This window comes from Canis lupus, chromosome 1 (genome assembly GCF_003254725.2).
Source record: "Canis lupus dingo isolate Sandy chromosome 1, ASM325472v2, whole genome shotgun sequence".
NCBI classification, from domain to species: Eukaryota; Metazoa; Chordata; class Mammalia; order Carnivora; family Canidae; genus Canis; species Canis lupus.
This window is the reverse complement of record NC_064243.1, coordinates 85,046,840-85,069,762: the sequence shown is the minus strand read 5'-3', so window position 1 is coordinate 85,069,762 and position 22,923 is coordinate 85,046,840. Positions and strand designations below refer to the sequence as shown.

General features: G+C 36.3%; 1 long non-coding RNA gene across 9 annotated transcripts in view; it reads left to right on the top strand.

The window, feature by feature from the left end:
- Window positions 1-22,923, top strand: part of LOC112644717 (uncharacterized) — a 61,303-nt gene that overhangs the window by 9,007 nt on the left and 29,373 nt on the right. The window contains exon 4 of one of the 9 annotated variants that reach the window (XR_004809204.2): window positions 12,290-12,342. The exons of the other annotated variants lie outside the window; for them this stretch is intronic. This is a non-coding gene — a long non-coding RNA (uncharacterized LOC112644717). The remainder of the gene's footprint in view (window positions 1-12,289; window positions 12,343-22,923) is intronic. 9 annotated transcript variants of the gene reach the window in all.

Below are 22,923 nucleotides of genomic sequence, written 5' to 3'. Positions count from 1 at the left end.
ACAAGTCTACATCTCAATAAACAGTCATAAAAGGAACAAAACAAAATCACCACTACTAGGTCAGGGAATGAAAAATATCTGTACCCCGAAGCCCACTTTGTGCCTCCTCTCCACCTTGATCTCCTTTTTCCTCACCCTAAATTAGGATATCACTAGTATCCTGGCTTCTAATGCCATACCTTGTTTTTTCCCCCCGATTTTGAACTTGATGCAAGCAAACCATACAGTCAGAATAATTTTAAAGGAAATCTGGAGGTGCAAATGAATCTGGCAGGTAAGTTAAACTGTGGTTGTAGGTAAAGCAAGTTTCTCAGAGAGTTACTCCCGCCCAAATATACCTCAATAAACATAATTCATATGTGATCTATACTGCAATAGGTTGGCATTTTTATGAAAAGAGGGGCTTTTTTTTTCATCCCAATCAGTACCTGTAAAAGTGCAGAGAAATGGCCCTTTTCACACAGTTTTGTCAGAGCTCAGTAACTCAGTAGCAATTACAACTTATATTAAAATACTGAAAATGTTCAAACCCTTGATCTAGTTATTCTACTTCTAGAAATCCATTTTTAAGGAAACAATTAAATATACATAAGTTATGAGCAAGTATCTTTAGTATATTATTTATAAAATAGAAAAATACCAAATGGTTAGGTAGTCTATGGTTTAGCAAAACACATATATAAATAAGGAAACAAATAATTAAGGAAGGACCTGCTGAACTTTTGAAATATATTGTAATTTAATTTTTAAAAAGTAGGTTATAAACCTGTGTGATGTGTAGAGGTGCTAAGAAATTGTACTTTACCCTCAGGATTTGGCCAAAATCTGCAATTTCCCTTTGATCTTGGTCTCAGGGCTTGGAAAGCTAGATAACTGAATTTCAATTTCAGCGTCATTCCTGGTATCCTGAAATTATGCATGATCATATGATTCCCTTGGTTATAGTTTATATACTTTTCCCAGGCTGAATAGTGGCTTGGAAAAGTATCCTTGGAATCTGTAAATTTTACTTTGTATGACCAAGGAAAGTTTCCAGATGTGATTGAGTTAAGGATTTTGAGATGAGAAATTATCCTGAATTATTAGGGCAGGTGCTAAATGTAGTCCGTGAAGCAGAGGACAAAGGAAACTTGACCATACAAGCAGAAGGCAATGTGATCACTGAAACCGCCAGCTTTGATGATGGAGGAAGGGGCCAGAAGCCAAGGAACACAAGAAACACATCTCTAGAAGCTGAAAAATGCAAAGAGGGTCCTTCCTTTAGAGCTTCTGGGAGAAACAGGCCCTTTGATACCAGCCAGTGAAACAGATTTCAGACTTCTGAACTCTACAATCAGAGAGAATGCATATGTGCTGCTTTAAACCAAATTTGTGGTAACTTGTTAGAGCAACCTTGGCAATCAAATACACAAATCAATGAGAGCTCAAGTGCAGAGCTGCCAAAAAAGTACATACATTTATTAATCATGACTCTGCACATTGTTCTGGTTTATTGTTAATGTCTGACTATTCCTGTTCAAATAAAGGAAAGCCTCCCATCTGTACCTTGGAATAGAGACTTCTCAGGTGATGAACATCTTCATTTCAGTTGTAGTGTAGGTGGGTATTTATTCCATTGCAAAAGTAAAACGCTATAGATAACGACGAGTGAAAACTATTACTTTTTTTAAAATAATCATTTTCTTTGGGCAATGGCAAACTTCCCTTGCATTTCCTTGCTTGGATGTGTTCCCACATTTTAAAGCTGCACATATGTACCCAGACCTATAACCACAATCCAAACTCATTTTGCAAGCCCTGGCTTGACGTGTCAGCTGCCTGTTGGGTACTTGCGCTATATGTCATATAGTTATATTACTAGGTTTCCAAACTCAAGAGCCTACATATTTGTTTCCTGTGGACCCTCGCACTGAATAACAAAAAAAACTAGAAACATTTACATTAAAATCCAGATTTTAACTTCTTAAACATCAGAAGAGCCAAAGAGAGGTATTAGCCTGCTGGCCCATTGAAATCACCTAGGGAATTCAAAACAAAACAAAAGAGATTCTGATTCAATAGAAAGGATTTGAGCCCAGTTATTAGTATGCCAGGTAAAGCCCCTCAGGTTGTTCTAATGTGTGGTCCAGCTCTCAGAACCACTGAAGTAGCTCTGGCTCCATTTTCTCCTGGTGCTCAAGGTTGGAGCAACATCCACAATGCATGGAAAACCTTTACAAGTGCAAATCCTCAGACCTCATCTCAGACCTCTTGAATCAGAATCTTTGGAGGTAGGACCCAGCAGTCTGTATTTTCATGATCTTTCCAGGTTATTCTGAGTCAAGCTCCAGCTTGAGAGTCTCTGCACTATGACATGGGCCCAAACTATCCCTATTATAAAGAGGCTCTTTACACTCAATTTGAGCTAACTACCTTGTCCTTTAAGTTTACCTTTTAAGACCCCTGCTTGAACCCATTATCACTTCCCAAAATGTAATCTCTTTCTTGAATGTCCTGTCTCTAATTATGCAAAAACAATACCACCAAACTTCACACATCTGTGATTCCTTGCTTTTCTTCTAGGAAAGTGTTAGTTTTATTTATTGAAATAATTACGACTTTGGACTTTCCAGCATCAAGACATTTTAGGTCTGGGTTTTAAAGAGCACATAGAAGGAATATTTTTAACCCAATCTGAGAATTTCTGCCTTTAATATGTATGTTTGGCCCATTTCTGTATATTTCTACCTATTCTGATTACTGATGTATTTTGTGCTTTCTGCTCATGCTTATATCAGTTAGGATCAGGTTTGGTTGCTTTATCGTGAAAAACCCAAAATAAATACTCAATATGAAAATGGATTTCTCTTACACATAAATGAGATTGTAAATTGTTAGCCAGGGCAGGCCCAGTGGCAGAATCAAAAGACACAAAGAGTCGTTTTGGCTCACACTGTTCCTGCATCCCAGAAGTATGACGACCTCCTGATAAGAGAAGGCTGCTGGAATGCTAACCATTGCATTCACATTCCGGTAATTAGCATGGAGAAACGGGAAGAAAAGTGACCAAAAACTAGGGTCAACTGCACTTTCAGAAAGTTTCCCTGAAGTTTAGAGTTCTGTTACCAGAGCTTAGTCATGAGTCCACAATTTGATATAAGGAGAACTAAAGATTGTAAGCTTTTTCTGGGCAGCCAGTCTCATGATCAAAACAAGTAATTGTGTTATTAAGGAGGGGGGGACTATTGTAGACGTACTGCATACTCTTTTTCTTCTTACCAATCTTCTCTTTCATTGATTACAGTTTCTGTTTCCCTATTTTTACCTTTTTCCTTGTTCAGAAGAAATACTTTTTTTGTATTGGTTAACCTTTTCACATACCTGTAAGTATGTGTAAATTTAATCCCCATCTCACACAGAATTTATGGACTCTGAACATTTTATCTCTTGATTTTCTATTCCTGTTCTACATGCTTTATCTGTTATAAATTTTTGTTCTGCCGTCCCAAAAGAATCGTAATCACACAATTATTACTGTAATAAATCAATTGCTATTTTAGTTTACCTATTTATCTAAAAATTTCTTTGGCCAAGGCTTCCAGGGCACCTGGGTGGCTCAGCCAGTTAAGCGTTAAAGTCTTGTGTTCACCTCAGGTCATGATATCAGGGTTGTGAGATCGAGCCTTGCAGGTCTCCATGCTCAGCACGGAGTCTGCTTGAGACTCTCTCCCTCCCCTCTGTCCTTTCCTCTGTGCTCGTTCTCTCTCTCTAAACGTAAATTATTAAATCTTTAAAAAACATTTAAAGGGCAGCCCTGGTGGCTCGGCAGTTTGGCACCTGCCTTCAGCCCAGGGTGTGATCCTGGGGACCCTGGATCGAGTCCTGCGTCGGGATCCCTGAGTGGAACCTGCTTCTCCCTCTGCCTGTGTCTCTGCCTCTCTCTCTCTCTCTCTCTCTCTCTCTCTCTATCTCTCTGTCTCTCATGAATAAATAAATAAAATCTTAAAAAAAAACATTTAAAAATTAAAATTTCATGGCCAGTCTATTTGTTCTTTTACCTCAACCTTTTCTTCTGTGATAATTTTCTTTGAGGGTCTGTTAGAGGCTCACATTTTTATCTCATCAGAAGACTGTCAATGTCGTTAGTGTTTCAAAGAACTTTTGGCTCTGTTGATCTTCTCTATTGTATGTTTGTTTATTCATTTCCTAATTTCTGTTCATAACCTACACTGTTCCTTTCATTCTCTCTCCTTGAGGTTTGTTTTATTGTCCCTTTGCTAACCTCCAGATCCTTAGATCATTTGGTTTCCAGCCTTTGTCCCTTCAAAGCTCTCTGCATGTCTTTAGCAACACCTACAAGTTTGGATATAGTATTTTCATTTATGTTCAATGAAAGATACTTCCAGATTTCCATTGTGATTTCTTTCCTGATTTATGATTTATTTTGAAGTGCATTTCTTAGTTCCTCTCTTGGCTGGCAATAGATAACTCCCAAATCATTGTAGCATGTGTTAGTATAGCTATATTTTTATTTGCTTATAAACTTAGCATTGCTATGTCTTCCTAGAGAATCAGACTTTTTATCATTATAAGCTCTCCTTGGTCTCCTTGATGCTTTTTGCCTTGGAATTTCTTTTGATAAATTAGCCCTACAGTAGCTTTTTTCCTCTGGGTGGGGTTTGCAAAATATATCCCCCTCTATCTTCTTACTTATAATCTGCATTTTATTGCACACAGTTCTTTATTTTAAAGATTTTATTTATTTATATGATCATGAGCAGGGGGTCAGGAAGGACAGAGAGAGAGGGGGGAGTAGATTCTCCCCTGAACAGGGAGCCCCACTCTGCTTGATCCTAAGACCCTGAGATCATGACCTGAGCCAAAGGCAGATGCTTCACAGACTGAGCCACCCAGGCACCCATCATGCAGACAGTTCTTTAAATGGCCTGTAGTTATGTACTTATGCAGTCTTACAAACATTCTCTTTAAATTGGATCATTTCCTTTATTGACATGTAACATAATGTACTGATGAATTTATGTTCAAAAATCCTACCATCTTACTAGAAACAAACACTGAAAAACCAATAAAAATTCTACCATCTAACTAAATACTTCGTTCTTACCTACTCTGTGTTCTTTTTCTCTCCTTTTTGACCTTTTTTTTAAAAAAAAAGTTATTTTAAAGTCACTTAAGATGTTAGTATTCAAACTAAACCAAACTAAATTTTAACTTTACACTTAAAGTACATTCATTTTAATTCATTTAAAAATTAATTCTTTATTCAATCAGGTTGGGAATTATGTATTGTCTTTACTGTTATTTGAATGGTTATTTGAGGAATAGTAAGGTTTTTCTTTTGTTACTTATCAAAGTATAATCAATTGGTGCTTTTACTTTTTTTCTTGGCTAATCCAAATACTTGGGACACTTTAAACTCATTTATATCCCTCCCAATATCCATGCAATCTTCGCAAGATGTTTATTTAAATGTTTGTGTGCATGTTGCTGTTACTGGATATTCTGTTTTCCACCCCAGATCCATTTCATCTCTTTGCCTCAAGACCTAGCTCTCCTGTCCTCTGGTTTCTGATTTAGTTCAACCAATAGGAAAGGAGTGTGTGTGGTGTGGGGGGGGGGGGGCAGGGAATGCTGACGTGTAGGTGTAGAGAAAGCCAGGATGCTTCCCCCCTTCCTCCTTTGCTTCTTTTATGCCTGAGTGGCACTCGGGCAGGATCTGACAGGGCTGTGTCTTCCTCCTGCAATGACAGGCTCTGCTGAGTGTCTGTCACTATGGAGTATCAGCTTCTACAGCTCCATTATTCCCTGGGCTCTCATAACACCATTCTCACCTTTTGCATCTTTAGGCTTTCAGGAGTGGTTAGGTCCAGCTCTGGAGTCTTCAGTACCCCTTGTAGACTTGTAGACTGTTCACACTTCTGTGAAGAATTTTTTCCTTCAATCATCCCTCAAAACTCTAGCCAGGCGTGCCTATGGTTTCTTGTTGTGACCCTGAAGTGATTCCTTTAGAACTTTAGGTGCATCTTTTTTGGGGGGAAGAGGAAGTTCCATAGTTAGTTCAGTAAAATAACAATAAGCATTAGCAAGTCATTACACAAAACAAAATACTTGGGAAATAACCTACATGTATACTTGTGGTCCTTTATCTGATTATTCTGTCCCCCTTTTTCCACCCAAATGAGGAAATTATGCAACCTGTGTTCATTATTCTCTTGATGGACTTCCTTTGTGTCTCTATGTATTCCAAGAGTGACATGTATGTACATGTGTGTATAAATTTATTTCTAACTTGATAAAAATGAACTTCTTTTTTTCTGAAATACTACATTGATAGGAATCAACAATATCACTGCATGTCACTGTGGTTTCTTTATTTTGACTGTTGTGTATTATACCTTTCTGATCGTAGTTTATTCAGCCAGTCTTTTGATAATGGGTTTTGGGTATTTGTCATTGTGAATAGTGCTTCTATAAACATTCCTGTGTATATTTCTCTTGATTATATATCTGAAATCAAATTAGCAAGTTCTTAAGGAATATGAATGTTAAGCCTCGGGATACAATGCCAAATTGGTTCTATCAATTTATACTTCTACCTTCAGTGGAAAAGAACCCTATGGATCCATATTCTCCAGTATGTGCTGGTGTTTTCTCATTTAGATTGGTCTTTATAATGGGTTTAGTTTGTTTACATTTAGAAACTCATTATTAAAGAAGGCTCTTCTGATTCATTCTTAGAGCTTTTATTTTATTATGAGTACATTGAATGCTGTAAAATTATTTTCTTTTGTATCACGTTAGCTTTTTATATAATTTTTCTTCTTAACTCTGTATATTGTCAGTTACATTTATGGGTTTTTCTAATATTAAAAAATCCTTAGATGCAGAAGATAAAGCTAAATTGGATTTCCATTTGATGACTTACATTAGGAACGAAAATATCAGTATATCTAGAAAGGTACAATAATAAAAGTACCATGTATTGAAATCTGTGAGGCCCATCCAAAAAAAAAAAAAAAAAAAAAAGAAAAAGAAAGAAAGAGAAAAAACATACTTCAAAAGGAAGTTTTTGTTCCTGAAAATTATGTCAAAGAAAATTTTTAAAATGGAATGAGTTGTTCACTTTAAGTGGCTAAGAAATCCAGAGCAGTATGGATCTAAAGGAAGTGGAAGGAGGAGGTAATAATAGAAGCAAAGAGGCATGAATTATATGGAGAAAAAATGGAGAAAGTCAACAAAGCCCAAGGTTGACTTTTTTGACAAAATAAGAAGGTGAGGTCCTTTGTAATACTGAGCAAGAAAAGAGAAAAAAAAGGTACAAAGATATTTTGATTAAAACAGGACATGCTTGCAGTAATGCATTTTTTTTTTTTAAAGAAGAAAACATTGCCAACAACTACACATGAATTTATCCAATGGTGCAAGGCATTGTTGAGGAGACTATTCCTTTTCTTTTCTATGGAATTACCTTTGTAGCTCTATAGAAAATCAACTGCCTGCCTATATGTAGGCGTATTCCTGGGCTCTATTCTGGTCTGTTAATCTCTTTGTCAGTCATTAGACCAGCACCACACTGTTGTACCAACTGTTGTTTTATAATGAGTCTTTAAAGTCAGACAGTGCTGTCCCTTAAACATTGTTCTTTTTCAAAGTTGTTTTGGCTAGATCCTGTTTGTTGCTACATAAATTTTAGAATCAGTTTGTCAATTTCCACAAAAAGCCTTCTGGGATTTCAATTGGGATTGCATTGAATCTTCTCTCTTCTCCTGGGACTCCAGCCATGTTTATAGATCGCGTCACTGTATCCTTTAGTACCCTCTCCTCCATTTTTCATTGTTTTGTCTGTCTGGGCTTCATTACAGAAAACTCCTATCCTAATGAATTTACTAATTCTTCCTTTATCTGCGTCCAATTCTTAATAGATAATTCACCCAGTTAGCTTTTGAAAATGGCCATTTTTAGTTCAAGATTTATTTCTTTATTACCCTTTTGTTAGTTTCCAGGTCTTGTGAACTTTCCAATTTTGTATTTTAAATATAGATCTTTTAAAGTCTATGTCTGATGATGTGCAAAGCCTAAATCTCTACACTGAGAAATACATTTTTTCTTTTGTTCTTTCTGGCTTTTGTTCATGTTGTCTTGCCCTCTTCTGGCTTTGCTAGCTATTTGGCGCTGGGCATTGGATTGAAAAATGTGCTTGTAGAAATGACAGCAGTGACATTATCTTCTTCCAAAGAATATGTGCATTTGCTACTGCTAGATTCCTAGTATCCCTAGGTTTCCCCAAACAGATCTCGGCCCTGGTATTCTAGGATCAAAGTAGAAGGGTTTCATCAAGGCTACCCTTCCTGTCTCCACATGCTCTGAGCTAAGAACCACCAGATTGTCAAATGGGCAGCACACCCTCTCAGATACTTAGCTATCTGCAACCAGGAAATGCTCCCCAATGTAAAGCCCAAACAGTGGGCTTCCTTCCGAGGACTTCCATCCTGCCTGAGAATCGGGCCTGAGACTTTCACCATCTGGTTAGCAATTTTTATCTGTAAGAGATTTGTTTAAATAAATATTTGTCCAGATATTCTTGTTGTTCTTCAGTAGAAGATCCAGTCTACATTATTTGTTCTGCCATTATCAGAATCAGTTCTTGAGAAAACTTTCTCAATTTTTCAATGAAAAGTTCTTGACTGAAAATTTATGTTAAGTGATAATTCTACATCAGCAGCTCTTTTTCTTTCTGTCAGCCATTTATATGTACTCTCCTATCTGCTTTTTTCACGGTAATCTCATTTTTACTATGATATGTCTAAATGTATATTTCATTTTTTATCCTTTTGGGATGTATTCTGATACCTAAATCTGAGTTTTATAACTTTCGTTTATATATTTCGTTAGTTTTGTAGATGTCTCAGCCTTCATTTCTATTAAACATATGCTGGATCTCCTGATTTTATCTCTGTATTCTTGAGTTTCTGTTCCTATTTCCCACATCTTAATTTCTCCATGTTGCATACTAAATAATTTCCTCGAATCTGTACTCTAGTTTAATCTCTACTTAGCTATTTTTAGTCTGCTGATTAGAGTATCCATTAAGCTTTTATTTTCAGTGACTATGTTTTTGTTCTTTCTAGAGCTTTATTTGATTCTTTTAAAAATCATCATGTTCTTTTTGGTGTTATATTGTGTTGATTTAAGTAAGATGAATAATCTTAAATCATCATTTAACCAAAGAATTCAACAGAATCACATATGTGTTATATTTTCACATCTAAATGGTAAAAAAAAAAAAAATGAAAGTCTAAAGTACTTCTGGACTAATAGTGAAACCTCAGAATATTTTGTCAACTCAAATAGTTTTATTTGGGCAAAACACATAAAAGCTCATCAAGGTTATAGTTCATGAAACATGCAACAATCTCCAAAGTCTCAATGTCATTAAAGGCTCATTTGTATAAATGACACTTCCAAGACTGTGTTATGAAATAGAGCAGGATTGTTCATTTTTATACAAATCTTCATACTGTAAAGGAGAATCATACTGAGATGTTTTTGTGAGCGTTCTTAATTCACCACTTAATCAGAACTAAATTTAAGACATGAAATTATATCTGCTCCTCTGTACTGTAAGAGGAAGAAGGGACATTTTATTTTATTTATTATTTTTAAAAGATTTTATTTATTTATTCATGAGAGAGAGAGAGAGAGAGAGAGAGAGAGAGAGGAAGAGACACCGGTAGAGGGAGAAGCAGGCTCCATGCAAGGATCCTGACATAGGACTCGATCCCGGGCCTCCAGGATCAGGCCCTGAGCCGAAGGCAGCGCTAAACCGCTGAGCCACCTGGGCTGCCCAGAAGGGACATTTTATTGTTATCTTTCTGATATTTCTCTTATTAGCATTTGGGAGGGTAGCTTCATGTTTAAGTGATAGAACACAGACAAAGAGTATAAGCCTGTGTTTATAAAATCTCAAAGAAAAAATGAATCTTTTACACCACAGCCTAGGCTAAGGAGCTCTGGCCATGTTGCTGCCTATTCATCTAGTGATTCAGAGGGCATATTTTTCTATTCCTTTATTTAGTGAGTGTAAATCATTCCAGGAAATGGAGTCTCAGTTTCTAGCTCCTCTTCATACAACCTTGACTACTCTCTTTACTTGGCTATCAAACCCTTTGGCTATCAAGACAACAAATTCTCAAGGGCAAGAACAGTTTGTTTACCTCTTGATTCTTAGTTTCCTCTGATTTTTGGCTTCTGGGGATGTTTCTTGCTTTCTTTTTGAGCCAAGTATGCTTTTGATAGCTATTTGTTATATTTTTATCTTGCATTCTTAACTGTGTTTTTTAAGGAGAATTTCCACATGATATAGTCTGCTATAATGAGTGACATGGAAATTATTTTTTCCAAAAGAAGACAGTCATTTAAAAAAAGAAAAAAGCAAAACTAGTTATTTCATTAAACTGCTGGGTTTATGTCTTATTTACTTTTAGTTTGTACATATTTTGGGGAAGCTATTTCTCATAGATGTCAGTCAATAACAGAAAATGTTTTTTTTTCTCTTATAGTTTTTGTTGCTTAATTATTACTTATATGCATAAAGGCTTATCTGTAGAGAAACATCTTTTTTAATTTGGGGCTGTAACGCAGATTTCAGGTTTTTTACTTTTATAGCAATTCTTGGTCAATTTATGCTGAAGTTACAAAGTCGTATCAGTTTATTATTGCTCCAACATTGTTAAATTTGTAGAGTTCCAGAATGAGTCTAAACTCAAAGTCCACTAGTATTCAAATATTTTTGGAATTGTCTGGAGAACTGATCATATTAATTCATTAAGAAGATTTTTAAAAGCAGGAACTAAGATCTTCCTGGGAGTAATTCTCTAAGTGAAGGTAGTATCAGACAAATAAATCTGGGTCTGTACAATGCTTTGGTTGTTAGAGATGAGTGTTGAATCTGAAACTTGCTATTTCCTATTGAGATTTCTCTTTACCCAGCACCCCTTTCTCTCTCTCTTTTTTTTTAAAGATATTATTTATTTATTCATGAGACACACACACACACACACACACACACACACACACACACAGAGGCGCAGAGACACAGGCAGAGGGAGAAGCAGGCCCCATGCTGGAACCTGATGTGGGACTCGATCCTGGGTCTCCAGGATCACACCCTGGGCCGAAGGCGGCGCTAAACCCTTGAGCCCCGCCCCCGGGCTACCCCAGCACCCTTTTCCCAAACATGGTCTCTCATCATAATGATAAGGACAGAATAGGCTAAAATTAATTAATGAAAAAGTTACTGGTTAATGCAAAGTCAAGCTTCCAGATACATGAAGAAATTCCAGAGGTCCTCAATCTATTTCTGTTACCCACATGACAAAGAGACAGATATATTCTTTAGACATTAGCTTAGCGGCATTAATGAACCCAGAAAATAAACGATCACCTGCCATTTTTGAAGATACCACTATATCAGCTGTGGCAGCAAAGTTACAGAGCTCAGAGCAGTGCCCAGGAGATAGAATAGCCAGGGAGACAGGGTAGTGTTCAGGCAGCAGAGACTTGGAATTGGCAGCTTAGTGACCACTAAGAGAGGGAATGTGCCTTTGGCTCTAGAATCAGCTTTCTTCAGCTGTAAAAGGCAGCAACAAGGTACTCTCAGATGATTCTTTGGGCAGCAAAAAGCTTGTAAGAGGCATTACTAAAAAGAATGGATCACAAAAGAAGAAGCAAATGAGCGATAATGATGATTGGTGGTTGCCAGGGTCTGGGGAGAAACTGATTAATGGGTAAGGAGTTTTACTTTAGAGTGATAGAAATATTTTGGAACTAGATAAGAATTGTGAGTGAACCGTATTGTGAGGATTAAATGCCACTGAACTGTTCACTTTCAAATGGTTAATTTTATGTTATGAAAATTTCACCTTTTTAAAAAATATAAAGGGGAAGAAGATAGAAGCTTATTCTTGACCATAGGTGACAACCCAAGAACGACTCCAAATAATGGAAGTTTTTTGATGGGGCTCTGGACCTTACAACAACATGGATATAAAAACCCTGAGAAACAGAGTTTTAACTACTTTCAAACTGATCCAGGAATGGTTGCCCTGGGGAAATTTGGGTTTCATGCCACTTAAAATATTTTGCTTCCATGTCCTATTGTTTCAGTCTCAATTCTTAGATATTGTGACAACATAAATAATGATTAGCATATATTGGATAACACTTCAAGAATATTCTAAAAGGGTAACTTTTGTATATTTTTCTTGTTGTTTCTGATCATTTTTTGGAGGATAAAGGACGATTTCTCTCACATTTCTCCCTCCCTCAAAGAAGGAAACAAAGGTAGGTATTAATCCAAAACCTTTGTAAGTCATCGTGATTAGTTTTGGAAAGTGTACAATGTCCTGAGAATCGGGAATGTCTTTCTCTCTGAAGTCAGACTCGTATAGCATTAAAGCACAAAACGGCAATTTAGAATGTGGAGTTTAAGCATTTTAAAAACAAATGATGTGTAAACATAGGAAATGACTTTCTTCAGGTGATAGCATCATGATTTGTCCTGCACCCAGATTTCAAAGCCTCCTTCTATACCACTGGGAGGTGGTTCTCTAGGATACAACTTTCCTAGACATAAAAGCAATGGCACATTTCTCTCCCTTATGCTCCTATATAAAGAATGACTTTCTTAAATAAGTGCATCATGAACATCATAGACACATATAATCTCCTAATAGTATCTGTAGGTAATCCAAACTGTTCCTCCAAGAAAATAAACTTCAACAGTATGAGGTCCTAGAAGAGCTCTGGGAAGTTCAATGTGCATTAACTAGTTGATTTTCCATGAAAAAAATTTCCCCCAAACATTAATTTAGGTTTTTCAAACTGCAAAATTTCAAGAAATACACAACTAATGCCAAAAAAAAAATTGTTTCTTTGGATCTTAAGAAGCACCTGGGTACAGAGGTTCCACTCTGTTGCATAGAATTGTAAGCTATTCATTCCTTACCCAAGTATACCATTCCAGGATATTGAAATTGGCCTTGCATAACTATTTTTCTTTCAACTACCATTTGAGTGGGGACTGACCCTATAGGGGAACTTTTTTACATGCCTCCCTATCAGGGCTGTCGTTGATGTGCGCAGGGACAAATTCTTTTACCTCAGTCAACATATAGAAAGAGGCTGGTGGACTTCTCCCTAAAAAGTGTAAAGCAGGGAATTCATAAAAACTGAGTAAGTAAAATCACTCTTTGTAAATATAGAACCAAGGACACAAAAAAGGAGCTCCTTTTAGGCATGTGGCTTAGAAAGGCATCTCACTTAGTAAATCCATACTAAACCCTGTTGCATCCTGGATTCATACCAATGAAGTATCCAGTAGCTGATGATCCCATTCCATTGGCCTGAACTTATACACTTCAAAAATTGTAGCTACTGGAATTTTGTTCATTATTCAAAATAAAAATCTCAAAGAATTATATTAGCTAAAACAAAGACAAAAATGATGACAACTGAGAGTTATGTATCATTATGAACCCAATTCTGCTAATTGTTTTTATAAATCCAGATAAAAAATATAACTATTTTTTTCCCATTTAACAGATGAGAACACTGAGGTAAGACTTTTTCAATTCCTGAGAAATATTTGGCCTTCTGTTCCAGATTTTCCACTGTGCTTACTAGATATCACAAAATCTGCTACATTTAGTCACAAACTGATAAAAGTTTGGCAGGAATACACTCTGGACCCTGTTATCTTCCAGTTTAACTCCAACTTAGCATACATGAATTGAATCCTGGAGGATCCCTGGGTGGTGCAGCGGTTTAGCGCCTGCCTTTGGCCCAGGGTGCTATCCTGGAGACCCGGGATCGAATCCCACGTCGGGCTCCCGGTGCATGGAGCCTGCTTCTCCCTCTGCCTGTGTCTCTGCCTCTCTCTCTCTCTCTCTCTCTCTCTCTCTGTGTGACTATCATAAATAAATAAAAATTAAAAAAAAATGAATCCTGAAATTCCTCTCCATGATAATAAGAATCTTCTCGTTGTTTCACTAAAATACATATTTTTTAATTTCATCAAGCATTCTATTTGTTTTTTTCTTTTTTAGTTTGCCTAATGTTTTGTCTAGGGGTTAGCAAACTGTTGCCATGTGTGAGATAGTAAATATTTCAGGCCTTAGCAGGCCATACCATCGCTATTACAAGGACTCATCTTCACTATTGTAGAGCTAAAGTGGCCACAGAGTCTACATAAATGAACGGATGTGACTCTATTCCAGTAACATTTTATTTTATTTTAAAGATATTATTTATTTATGCACTAGAGACACAGAGAGAGAGGCAGAGGCATAGGCAGAGGTAGAAGCAGACTCCCTGCAGGGAGCCCAATGTGGGACTCGATCCCAGGACCCTGGGATCACGATCTGAGCTGAAGGCAGATGCTCAACCACTGAGCCACTCAGGGATCCCATTTCTTTTTAAATCTTTTTTTTTTAAGTTTTAATCCAAATTCCAATTAGTTAACACACAGTGTAACATATGACAGGTTTTTGTTTTGTTTTGTTTTGTTTATTCCTATCTCGATCTGCTTTCCTCACTTTTGTTGCCAGGCTTCTAAGTACATCTGGAAAATTTTATGCTGATTGGTACTATTTCACATTTTTATTTTGAATATCTGCTCAATTGTGTGTTCATCATTACTCAGTATTCTTTCCCATTCCTCTTCTAAACTTGCCATTAATCATCCTGGATAATGACAAACTGTTCTTCAAAGTGGTTGAACCAATTTACACTTCAGTAAGCAGTGACTGAGATTCTTATTGTTTCACATCCTTGCCAATATTGCAGACTTTTGAATATCTGCCAGTTTTGTGGTTGTGAAACAGGGCCAATGCATTTCACAGTTTGAGAGGGGTGACATTCACATTTGAGTGCATGGGAATGATGCTCCCCAGAGTTGAGCAGTGCACGATCCATGCAACTGTATATAGCAAACTTGGTATGAAATAGCTCAGTGTGTTTTTAATTTATAACTATTTTATTATTAATGAGTTCAAGAATCTTTTCACTTGTTTAATGGCTACTTATATTTCCTTATTTATGAAGCATGCATTCATGGCTTCTACCCAGTTTTCAATTCTTGCTGTATTCTGTATACTAGTCCTTGTTAGCTATACATTACAAATATCTCCTCTCAATTTGTGGCATGTATTTTTACCCCTTTCAGGGTGTCTTTGGATGAACAGAAGGTTTTGATTTTCATGAGGTTAATTAAGTGTTAATTTTCTTCTATGGTAAAAGTTTTTACGATCTGATTTAAGAAATTTTTCCTTGCCCTGAAGCCAGAAAAATGTTGAATTTTGCATTTCATGTTAAAGGTTTTTTTTTTTTTTTTTTTTTTTTTACTGATCTGGAATTGATTTTGCCTTTGTGTTATCCAGCACTATTTATTGAGTAGTTGTTCCTCTTTGTCCTTCTTTTAATTTCAGTCATATATTAAGTTTCAATACGTGTATATTTGTTTCTGTTTAGTTTATTTGAGTCAACTTAGTCTTTCTAAATGTATACTTTTTGTCTGTGTGGTACATACATGACTTTGTATACTGTTTCTCTTTTTCACAGGTTATCTTACTTTCCATATTTCCAACTGCTTTACAATTATAATATTTGTGCCTATTCACATTTTTGGGATATTTTTACGTATTAATTCCCTATTTTTTGTTTGTCAAACTTTTTCTAATATTTTTTGATATTATAGAGAGTATTATAGTAGACATTTTATGCATATACCTTTTTCTTATGCTGAATCATATCCTGAAGACATAATCACAGGAATAGGCATATCAACTAAGGGTAATGCTATTACATGGTTTTAAATATCATTAATTAAATATTGTCACACTTAATTCCAAAGTGATGATTTCACTTAAACATTTTAATTTCCTGCCTTCAAGTTATTAATGAAATGGTACTTTTTGTCTTAGTTTTAATAAATATTTATTTGATTGCCCATGAGGCTAAACAAAGTACTTTGAGTCATTATTGTGCATGTCCCTTCACAAGTGGGCCTCCTGCTCATTCTCTTTGCACTGAAGTTTGGTGCTTTACATGAAAATTTGAATGGGCTCTTTACAGTTTACAGACTTGTAACACATACTGTATAACTTGACTTCTTCTTTTTTTTTTTTTTTTTCTAAGAGCTAACCTCTATTTTAAGCCCCTGCTTAGTCTGCCTTTTTTCATTCCATCATATTGGACTAATCACACAAGATTAATCTAGAGCTCTTGAATCAAGGCAAAGGAGTTCTTCTCCAGTTGTATCTTGGCACAGATGTGGCATCATCTCTCTGAAATCACTATCACTTATACCTCTGGGAACTGGAGATTGAATTACTGCTCTGCTTGGAGTTACCCACAAAGATCGGCTTCAAAGATGAGGGTTTAAGTTTCTATCCCATTCAGAGCAGTGGCAAACATAGAAGCAGAGCGCAGTGAGTCATCCTCATCCTTTTGTGGGCACTCAGCTTAGCTGGCATGTCACATCTGACAGTGCCCAGCTTTCAGATGAAGGAACATCAAGTGCTATGTCAAATAATTACACTGGGCTTGGAACTTGACTCCCATAGTACCAGGGAAAACATTGAACACACGGCCTCTGTTTCTTCATATTGGCTATTTACCAGGGTTCAATATACCATATGGATTTCCTTGGACTGAGCCCCAAGGAGAACGAAAGCATATCCTGCTTTTTCATTCATTCATTTTAGTTAAGAATGCACCCTTTCACTTGCCTCGATGTTATGGCAGAGCGTGTTTTATAGATAGCATCTGTCACTCTTCATTTTCTCTCACATCTAATAACTCACTGAATCTTGTTCATTCGGGATTCAGACATTTGGATATATCCTCTCCTCTTTAGCTCCATTGTCTCAGTACAGGCTTTTATCTTCACTCTTCTAGATTACTTTAATTCCGCTCAGTACATCTCTCTGCTTCCAATCTTACCTGACTTTTACTCTCTGCCTTAGTGAGAACATTTTCAATTATAAACACAGGAATCAAAATCAAACTATGTTTGTGAAATCAACAGTAACAACAAAAATAATGTATTGAATAAAAAAATTGAAGAATAGAGTTGATTTGAAACTTAGCTAATACAGGGGTTCAAATGATGCCATCAGAATTCTCTCTCTCTATCCTTCAACTCAATTTTCTTCAACATTGGCCTCCTAAGAAGAAGTTGCGGCCACAGAATAATAAAGATGGTCCAGGAGCAGGGGCTTACATGTGTCTTTTAGCTAGAAATTCCAGAGACAGCAGCATAATGTCCCAAAGCATGAATGCCATCCACCCTCCTTGCCCCAAAGGCCTACATCAAGCTCTCTTGGGTCAGGCTCTCTCCTGGGCCACTTTGAATAGCAAGTTTGTGCCACATGCCTGACCTCATCGTGGAAAGAGGTGAAGACTTGTTGAGTTTACCAGCCCTACCAGAATCACAAGGAGCAGGGAAGAAGGGGCAATATTCAAAACAAAAGCTGGTAGGTCAGGCTAAAAATGAATAGATATTTACTAAATATGACTTCCAAAGTTATCACTATCAAATAAAATGATAATCATGTCTCTAATTTTCCAGCTCAAAAAAACCTTCAAAGCCTTCCAGTTTTTTATGGGATGAGCACAGTCCTCTTGCCTGGCTCATAGGTACACAGGTTGAGAACTCATTCTATCTTCCCTGTCATCTCCCATAGACTCCCTAACACATTTTAGGTTGTAAAACATCATCACCCAAAGAAATCACTATTGCCTTAACGTTCCTAATATACTTTAATCTTTTAAGATTCTATAACTTACAGTATTGCACTCTCTATCATGCAAGCCTTAATCCCTCCTCTCTGAACAGCTTAAATGTAACTTTCAGTCCCTAGGTTCAGTTCTACCTTTTAAAGTTTTTTTAGGCTCCACCTGTTAATTTCTAACCCCTCTATTGTTACGACACTTTGCACTGGTCTCGCTTATAATCTTAATCACATTGTGTTATAATTATGATTATGTGTCTGTTTTCTATCCTTGACTCTGAGCAGCTTGAAGATGGGAACTGTTTCTTAATTGTCTTTACTTTCCTCACTACCCTCTGCCCTATAGCTCTTAGCAAAAGCCAGAGCAGACACATGTCGATCGACTGAATGAATGCATGAATAATAAAACCCCAGATTTTTGTGAACCAAGTGAATCTAGTCCCTCAAAAAATACTTTGTGCTGAGAGAACTCATCCACTAATGTGGCTCAACAGGGTGGCAGAAGTATGTTGGCACAGTAACTTATTTGCGATGCAGAAGACATTCTGTGGTTTGGAAGCATTTTCAAATAGTGAAGTGAAATGTTATATAACAATCCAAGAGATTATAGACCTGAATAATGCAGTACATTAAAAGTATCTCCTTCTGGGACTTGGATCTACTGGCCACCATCCAATAATCTATATTTCTACCTATTATTATTTTTTTATTATTATTTTTTAAAGACTTTATTTTATTTACTCATGAGAGATACAGAGCGAGAGCGAAAGAGAGAGAGAGAGAAAGAAAGAGGCAGAGGGAGAAGCAGGCGCCATGCAGGGAGCCTAAGGTGGGACTCGATCCTGGGTCTCCAGGATCAGGCCCTGGGCTGCAGGCGGCGCTAAACCGCTGCGCCACCGGAGCTGCCCTATTTCTACCTACTAATACCTAATGGTTGCTTCAAGACTCACACATTTTAGATAAACTAAGGTATTGTATGTTCAGAAACTAATATGCAAAAAAAAAAAAAAAAAGGAGCTAATATGCTTGATATAATGTTCTAATCTCTTCCACAATGGCTCCCTCTCATGAAGAGCCACAAAATGATTGTTAAAAAGCAACCATTTTAGCAAGACTGGAACTGTTATGATAGAGAACGTCCAATTTAAAAAAAAATTTTTTATTATGTAGTCTTTTTCTCAGAGCAAGGCCCCCCACTGGACCTCTCAGGTTTCTACCAAAGAGCTAATTATCTCCACAGATTTCTAGGAAGTACTATTCACATACAAAACAATGTAGTCACATGGAGTTTGTTTGTGTTTCGTAGGTTCTCATATCTATAAGTCAAGCTTGAATTTGAGTTTTGGTGCAAACAGCACACCTACCACAAAAATGCTATTGTGGGTACCACCACAGCAACCAAATAGAAACATGACTCCAGGTGTTTGTATACACAAGGTGTATGCACTATTTTGAAAGAGCATACATAATTGTCTTTGGGTTTGGAATGAGGTGCAGCATTGCGAGAATGCCATGGGGAAAAAAGAGGGGTATAGATTTTATTTTTATGGGTTACATAACAACTAGTGTGAGAATTCGTTTATGTTCTTTACCAGCAAATAATGCTGGTAAAGCTTTACCAAATAATGCTGACTCACTGTGCAAGAAATGAAAGGTCAGGCCCTAACACACAGATTAAATTCCAGGGAAGACTGCATTTTCCTCAGGTTAAAGACATGGTCTTTGTCAACAGATGCTGTGTGAAGTCAAATGCCCATTTGGGGCTTTTATGTAACGTTTTAATTATCCAAATTATCCATCAAGATGGTAGCATTCAGAGCTCTTCGAGACCCATCTCATGATGCCTCTATTAGAAATGTTACAGTTTAGGCATATTCTTTAGTGACAAATTTTTTCTCTTATGCATATATAATATATATATATATATTTCTTATGCTATTATGTGTATTATTATATTATAACAATATAATAATATATATTATAGAAAAATAATATATATTCTAACCAAGTGGCAATTCCTTCAAAAGGCTTGAATATACAAGATCTTAAGGTTGAAAGGTGCCTTAGAGATAATTTCATTTTATTATTTTATTTTGCAAGTTTAAGAAGAAAGAAGTATTTGTTAGGCATGACAAAGCACATATAGAAATACTGAATACCCAAGAATGGTTTGCCATTTAATCCAGTTCCCCTGCAGTGATATTACCAGGATTATTGAAGACTTTCCAGAACTTCCTTGTTTCTCATTTAGCACTTTAAACTTATATAGTAGTTTTATAATTTTCAAGAATGTGGGTCAAATAATCAACAATTTAGTAGGAGACAAGACAGTCTGCAGGTTAACAGATGAAATATTGAAGCATTCATATTTTAAAGGTCCACTTTGAACTAACTATAGAGTATGGCTTTCTTTTATTTTAACTTGTTTTCTTCTTTACTTCACTGGAAAGTTATCTTGCCCATTTTTCTTCTGCTTCATATGCTGAGTTAATCTGAAAGAAGATTCTGATCTACATTTTTGGCTCTTTAACGACCAGATTTCTTGATAGAGTCTCAAGTGTTAGTTCTTTGATCTTCCACCGGAGCCTTCCACAGAGGGAGTTATTGTGTGTGCTGGAGTTTGGGGGAAAGTGTGCTTTGAATAACCCTTATTTCTGTTCTATGTTACTGCTCAGATCTTTATCACATGTCCTTTAGTATTTTGTAAACCTGTTTCAGCTGTTGCCAGCATTACTCGCTGGTGGCTTAAATACATTTAGAGAGATGCGTTTATGAATAATGGAAAGTGTCTTTCATTCATCTTTTGGTTCTTGATGACAAACAACTGATTTTCTTAGTAGTTAACCCAACATGTTTTGAAAAGATATTTGTTAAGATTATGATGTAGGATTAAGGGAATGCCAACTCTCTTAAACAAAATACAGAACCTCAAAAGATTTTTATTACTAGAGGCACTGTCTCCATAGGGAGGTACACTTGGAACCAAGTGGCTCCAGATTTGTTCCCTCGTTTCCATGGTGCTGAGTATTTTTTCTCTTTTTCTCTTTCTTTCTTTCTTTCTTTCTTTCTTTCTTTCTTTCTTTCTTTCTTTCTTTCTTTCTTTCTCTTTCTTTCTTTCTTTCTTTCTTTCTTTCTTTCTTTCTTTCTTTCTTTCTCTCTTCTTTTTCTTTCTTCTTTCTTTCCTTTTTTTTAATGGTAGAGGTTCCTGTCACTAAAACAAAGCCAGGCTAGATTTTTTTTAGTTTTACTAAGTACATAAGAAGCACAAAAAAGGAAATAAATACTGAAATATAAGATATGTGATTTTTTTCAGGACCAGAAATTTGCCTCATTTCTCTTAAACCCTGACTCTTAGCACAATCTTAACACATATTAATTGTTTGATACACTTAAATGAACAGATACTTGAGTGAGTAAAATACCAAAGTAATTTGGATAATAAAATACACAGGGCTAAGATAACATTAGATTGTATATATATTTTGGAGCTCCAGCTCCAAAAGACTAGACTAATTCATAACCTCCTTGCCATACTTCCTTGTTTCCTTGATCTGACCTTCGCTCACATGAAAATCACCATCCTAAAACCCTGGCCTTCTAATTGATTCCTGGGCACCTGGAGCTAAGTCATGATAAGAAGAAGCAGATTCCTCCCCCCCCCCCGCCCCCCTGCCCCCGATGTTCAGTGAGGCTCCAAACTCTTGTACAGATGGTGGACACCTGGGATATCTCCATCTCCTGCAAGCCATGCTCCATGGCACAGCCAGAATTGTCTTTTAAAATACCAAAAGGGAAAAAAAATAAAAAATAAAAAATAAATAAATAAATAAAATACCAAAAGGGAAACAGGACTAGAATGGTGGTTTCAGGGCCTGAGGGTTGGGGGAATGGGGAAAATGTTGGTCAAAGAGTACAGACTTCCAGTCATAAGATGAATAAGTTTGGGGATTTAATATACAGTATAGTGACGATAGTTTACAGTACTGTACCATATACTTGAAAGTTGCTAAGAGAGTAGATCTTAAATGTTCTCACCACAGAAGAGAAATAATATTATGTGATGTGATGAAGTTGTTAGCTGACACTAATGGTGGTAACTGTTTTGCAATATATATGTGCAAAAAACCAATACATTGTACATCTTAAGAAAAATTGTATGGCTAATACAATAAAGCTGGAAAAAAGTGGGGAATGTTTCTGTTCACGGGTAGTTTGAGGTCACTGTGCAAGGAGAAATATTTATTTATGTATTTATTTATTTATTTTTAAGGAGAAATATTTAAATCAGACTTAACAATTATTTCCATCAGGCTCTTTTTAGTTGGGAAAATTAATTAAAATGTCAGCTGCTTAATGATTGTTTGTTATCCTCAATTAAAATGTTAATTGGGTACAAAATAAAATACCAAAAGATCATCCCTTTTTTTTTTTCTTAAAATTCTTCAACAGCCTCTTGTGACTTACAAAGTAAAACCAAAAATTACTAACAAGATCCAGAAATTATTTTTACCAGGCCTTTAAAAAAAATAATTTGGCTCAAAACAGTATTTTTAAGTGACAAATCAAATAATCAGTCAAATTCATTGTCAAACTAAAAATGTAAAGATATGAATTTAGTGGGTTGAGATCAGCATTTTAAAAAGGCAGTAAACTAATATATTCAAATGAATTGCATGTATTATTTCAAGAATTTTTTATGCTTGCATATGAGATTATACTATTTACAATATTAAATATGACATACAAAAGATAATATATTGCATCATATGTTAGCTTGATAAATAATTCCTGGAAAAAAAAAATAAAACGACTGGAAGTAATAATCCTTAAGAAGCCACTGTTGTGGAGATAGGTACCCTGATAGCAGATTCGTGAAAGAGAAGCAGCCATGACTCAAAGAACAAACTTTTTTTTAAAAAAAAGATTTTATTTATTTATTCATAAGAGACACAGAGAGAGAGAGAGAAAGGCAGAGACACAGGCAGAGGGAGAAGCAGTCTTCATACAGGGAGCCTGAAGTGGGACTGGATCCGGGGTCTCCAGGGTCAAGCCCTGGGCTGAAGGCAATGCTAAACTGCTGAGCCACCCAGGTTGCCCAAAGAACAAACTTTTGAAGAGAAATGGCAGGGCT